At 36.8% G+C, this 6,000-nt stretch overlaps 1 protein-coding gene and 1 long non-coding RNA gene across 8 annotated transcripts in view; one reads left to right on the top strand and one right to left on the bottom strand.

Annotated features, from left to right (window-relative positions):
• Positions 1-6,000, bottom strand: part of SCN9A (sodium voltage-gated channel alpha subunit 9) — a 68,826-nt gene that overhangs the window by 38,007 nt on the left and 24,819 nt on the right. The window lies entirely within an intron of this gene.
• The window catches only part of LOC121111332, an 83,810-nt gene that overhangs the window by 64,449 nt on the left and 13,361 nt on the right, over positions 1-6,000 (top strand). The window lies entirely within an intron of this gene.

Here is a 6,000-nt window from a genome sequence, read left to right as displayed (position 1 = left end):
TTTCAGGCATAACCGTAACCTGCCTCTGTTCTATTCCTAAAGCACATAAAAGAATAATCTCTTACAAGCACTGTACAAGGAAATTAGCTACCTTAGCTTTTGTAAAGGAACAATATGGCAAATAGATGAAGTTTAGGATATAAAGAAACGTATGAAAGGAGAAGAAATCATCACATTTGCATGCAATTTATTTGTCTTCTCAGGTTAACACAAATATTTAAAAAAAGGAGAAAAATATTCTCACTTTCCCTAGCCTCAACATGAAAGCTAAACCACACCTCATTATGAAAAGCTAAGAAACACGTTCTTTAACACGCAGCACTGAAAAGAACTGTTATGAGTTCCAACATACAGATTTATAAAAAAGCTTGGCTAGTATCTCTGTAATTGCACTTGCAATTTATATTATGAAAAAACAAAACGCCCTCTCTATACTCTGAATTTCTCATGGAAACACTACTCCATCTGGTGGCTTACATCATGCCTGCTAAACTACTGTTTATGCTACTTTATTAGACAGATGTTCATAAATTTATACTATATTTAAAGCCATGTGCACAAATAGAAAGCAATTGGGTTGAGGTTTAGTTCTTCCCTCCATAGGTTTCCTGACTTGCATGTTCTTGATTTTCAACGTTAACTTCAGTAGTGCTATGCTCCTTAATTAAGAAAGTACTAAGGGATGAAGTGTTCTAGGTTTAGACAAAAAAAAAAAAAAAAAAAGTAGACTATAGAAAGTCACAGTGCTGCTCTCTCTTAGGCTAGACGGATTTTCAAAACACCCTAAAATAATATTCTTATTAATTTCCAACAAACACTACATTTTCAATAGATTATTTTTTTCTAGCTTCCTATTTTCTACAGTGAGCACATTAATACCCATGGGTGCAATTACTTCAGGATGAACTGATTTTCTAAACAGAAACAAAATGGAATCAAGTCCCCCTTGGTGACCTTCATCACTGCTGTAGTTTTTGTCAACACTTCAATAAAATTAAGAAATTGCAGTGGGTTGACCTTTGCTGGCTACCAGGTGATCAGCCAGCTGCTCCCTTTTGATGAGGCAGAGAAAAAAATTGGTGGGGAAATAAGGGTTGGGTAAGCTCACAACAGCAGGCTCTGCACACACTGTAGATCCTATGGGGGACATCCACCTGCTCCTGCGTGCACCTCTGTTCTAGCACGATACTCCATGGACTGTGGGAAAATATCTGCTCCACCATGGGTTGTCCCATAGGCTGCAAGTGAAGCTTGCAGGGCTGTATCCTGCACTTTTTTCCTCATTCTTACATGGCCATGCAGCATTCGGCCACTCCTTGAATGGGTTTTCCAGAGGTGCCACCAGGGGCTGAAGATGAGGGAAACATTTTGCCAGCCCAGAAATGAGAACTGCTTCCACTGCGTCCAGAATTAGCACAAAGAAAGCTATCATCAAGAGTCATAAGGATTCTGAGAGACACCAAAAACCAGCGAGGAACCATTTTGCAGTTCAGAAATTTTCCAGGCAACTGAATCACACAAGACAGAACAACTAGAAGCCCAGCTGTGCCCTGCCATGAGGCAGCGGGAACCAACTGTCCTCACACAGGGCAGGCCGGCCTCTCCTCACAGCAGCGGGCAGTGCTGCAGAATGTTCCAGATATCAGTCAGGGTGCTGTGAGGCATATCCTGAAGCTGGTCTAGGATAAATACTCTATTTGTTCTGGGCTTCTACCACCAAAATTGTCATACACCAACTTTTAAGTCACACTCAACATAGTTGATGAGAAATTCTAGTTTTTGATGATTTTCTGGCACAGAGTAAATCCTCACAGCCACTACAGCCTAACGTTATGCCAGCCATCTTTTCTGGAAAACTTGCCAGTCACGGGTATGCACATACCCAGACCCCTCCTTTTTCAGAGCAGCTACAACAGCTTCTGCATCCTTAGCAAATACTCTCTAGTGTCACCAAAACAAAACAAAAAAGTGTCTTTGCACAGACAAATAAGGAGATGAGAAATTTCCTGACAAACTTGTAGGAATCAGTCCTTTTTCAGGTCAGCGTGCAGCATTTCAGGAACAGGGCAGCAGCTCCTTTTGGAGTTGGTGGTCCAGGAATGCTACATCTTCCCATATTTATTCCAAAATGGAGAAGTTACTCAATACTAACTTAAAAACATTCACCATTCTCAAACAGAAGGTCTCTGATTGTTGTTTGACCTCCCCTAGTGAAACCTTCCCAAATCCCTACCACACACACTACTGAAGACCTGCCCTGCAGTATTTCAATTGAAACTAGCTGTATCTCAAATGGAATTTTTCTTCAGAAGCTGGATGATGTCTGTGGCTTCAAATACGCAGGGAACATCCACCTATGCACCAGTGAAAAAGGCAAGATCGCTCTCACAGGAGGGATACCAGGACTGTTCTCCTTAATCTCCATTTTTACCTAAGAACTAAAAGTAATGCTACTGTTATATGATACATTTAGGTTTTTTTTTTTTTTTTTTTTTTTTTAGTTTACACCTCTGTTATTTATTGAAATAAAACTTCCTATATGGAACTTCCTATATTAATTAATACTACACATGTTGTAATAGATCCCGAGAACTACAATGATATACCATTTACTTTCTCTACATTGAGAGATGAAAACTACAGTTAATACTGTATATGCACCAGTCTACCATGCCTGCCAAATGAAGGGGCATACTTGGTAGACTAAGAAATATTTACACAACTTTACGTTATGATGATTCTCTTCAAAAGCAGGTAGAAAAAACAGGTAGAAAAAAATATTTTAAGAAGAAAGGAGAGAAACTTGCAGAGTAAAACAGGTTATCTACCCTAACATCCAGTCAGCTATTTGGGGATATTCTTATAACAAACTTTAAAAAATATCTTTCTATTGAACTTTCTAAATGCAGGCTCAGAAGGTCGAGTATGATCACAGCAACTACTTTTTATTGAACTTTTACAGGAAAAATGTCACTAACGTATATTTGTCTATGTATTTAGGCTAAATTTACTCTTTAGAAGCCTATAATATGTAAAACTAAAAGTTCAAGACTGCTTGTTTTATCAAATATCAGTATAGCCTTACGGCAGTTTTTCTGATTTGTTACTGACGTTATCAGAATGAAAACCAATCTTCCTTCCGGAAGGAAGGCTGGATGTGGCTCTGGGCAGCCTGGTCGAGTAGTTGGCGACCATGCCCATGGCAGGGAGGCTGAAACTAGAGGATCATTGTGGTCCTTTTCAACCCAGGCCATTCTGTGATTCTTGCATGCTGATATTCCAGTGGTTCATTCAGCAATGCTTAAGCAGTATCTTCATGGTTAACACAAACTTCAGCATTTCTCTCTAGTGACACCAAAGTCAAATACTGAAGAACATCTCAGTTTTAACATAAGGAAGGGTATTTTCCAACATATGACAGCAAACTTTTCTATTATATAGTGATTTGTCCTATCAGCCTAATCACAACCCAGGCTTGGAAAAAACACCCTCACCCTTGTTTAAACACATCTGGAGTTACTGCTCAGTGGCCCTTTTTCCTCATCATGACTTGATCATGGATTGATTTCATGACTTAAATGTTCTCTTATTTTTTCTGCAACTTTGATGGCTACTGTACTACTCTACCCACAAAGAGGTAACAAATGAAATCAGAAAAAGAAGAAAGAATCTGAGTTCTGGGGGAAAAAAAAAAAAAAGAAAAAAAGAAGAAAAAAAAGAAAACCAGCCTTCACCTACACAAACCTCCACTCTCTGCAAAGGAAAGAAAATAAAAAGCCACCAGTGGAAAAAAAAAAAATGTGTTTTTCAACTTACCATTAATAAATATGCTTCTAATACAGCATGGCTCTATTGTGCATGTAAACCTCTTAACACACAGGATAGAAAATGCATACTACAAATAAAGGATTAAAGACAACTGCTGCATATTACTGCCTGTCTGGAGTCACAGCACTAGAAGAAATGTCTCCAGTTGAGGAGCTATCCAGTAACACCACTATATGAACGGTAACAACATATTTCTTATGGAATATGGTTGAATAAGAAAAATTAATTAAAAAAGCATCATGTTTACATTTATGTTATTTTAGAGACAGTACCTACACTTATTATTCTGTTTTCTCCTGTAATACATTCCTCATCAAGTTGTATTTAAGCCTAGTCCTATATTATTTCACATGCTGAAGTTTGAAATTTTGAGTCCAAACCTACTGGACTAAAAAAGGAGAAGCATGAATAGATTGTTTGTATTTTCAGTAGGCATCTAAAAAATGTTTAACATCTACAAAGATAACTTGCAAACTTATATGCAAACCATACAGCATCTAAACCTCAGAATCAAGGAAATACATTTCCCATACAGACAAAGGATAAGTATCTTCATTTTTTTTCCCCAGAGTTCAAAACAACACATCTGCTCATACTGCTCTGTATTCCATAGAACAACAACGGATTTTTACAGTATTATTTCCAGTGTTCTCTGAATCTTACTTTTTATTACTATGATACATGTAACAGTGTTACTTAAATTAAAAAAAAAAACAAAAAAACAGCATACTAAAGAAGCCTGGCTAAATTACTAAGCCTCAACAACCTTGTAAATCTGATAAGTAAATTATGGGAAAAAAATTAATTGAAAATAAGAAGCTGCTACCTCATAGTCTGGTGATGACGTACACTGAAATTCAATTTGGTAAATGATCAAAGTCATGAGCAAACCTACATACATGCTCTTTCTTATGCTCTTTGTTTTGTGCATCTGTGTATATGAAAGATTGTGGGTTTTTTTTCAGCTTGACCAACTGTAAATTGTAACTTACATTATTAACTACTATATTTTTGTACACCATAATGCAGACTTGGGACAGATTACAGTTGCTAAGAAAGGAAACTGTTTTTAAATCTATTTTAAATCTTCAGTATTGCTCTCAGTCAGCAAAACAAGAATCTGGCTATAATACAAACCCAGAAATTTATTAGGAAACGGTTTAATCTAGAAAGCACCAGCTCTAATCAGCAATTAAAAATCTTGTATCCTTCCTTCTCAAAGAATTTCCTGTGCAGACACTAACAGTACATACACTATTCATCCATTTATGATCCTAAGCATCAAGAACTGAAACATTTCTGAATTATTAATGGTTCTCAGCCTGCATAAGTTAAACCTTCTGCACATTTCATCCCTTATTCTTCTAGCTGATTACTGTGACACTGCAATAAGACTAACTTAGACAAATTAAACAAAACCATTTCCCATGACCTTCATTTACATCTTGTTTCTTTCCCTGTAGTATGTTCATGAGATTAATCTCAAAGACTCTGTAAACAAACACGTTCTGAAGACAGACTGACTTCTGGGAAGTTCTAGCAATTCAATTTCTTACATGCAACTCACCCTTACACGTCCTGTATTTTTCCCAAAATTATTCCAATGTAACTGTTTTCAATTCAAGAATCCCTGATTCGGTGTGTAAGTTTACAGTAACAATTAGAAAATGTCTGAAAAAATATTAATATTGCAAGAGTGAAAAAAGCTAAACGCTGAAATGGCAAAGAATGTTAATCTCTGTTTTTAGAATCTGCAACTTTTTAGGGAAGCTGATTGGCCTCTTTCCTTAATTTCTGAAAGCATTCAAGCACAGATACAGGAAACTGAGTCCTCACAGACAAGAATTCCAGTCACTGATGTATCAAACAGTAAATCTTCAACAGAGCCAATGGACAGCAAATGCAGAAGTGTGAAGGTGTTTACTGATAGCAATATAAAGAAAACAACGGAAAAACATTACTTGCTCTGTCAGAAACATGGCATGCACAGTTTTCATTCTAACAACTACAATGGTATTCTTACTCACATGCATGACTGCTGTAATGCTTTTTCTGAAATAGACATTTTTTTACAGCTTTTGTGTCTGTGCTACTTTGTAAGACAGATCCGCTTTTGCAAATCCTGGTGTTCTATCTCACAAAGTTTAATTACCAGGTTTTGTTCATTTTATC

Source organism: Gallus gallus, chromosome 7 (genome assembly GCF_016699485.2).
Source record: "Gallus gallus isolate bGalGal1 chromosome 7, bGalGal1.mat.broiler.GRCg7b, whole genome shotgun sequence".
Taxonomy (NCBI): Eukaryota; Metazoa; Chordata; class Aves; order Galliformes; family Phasianidae; genus Gallus; species Gallus gallus.
This window is presented reverse-complemented; position numbering and strand designations above follow the sequence as displayed.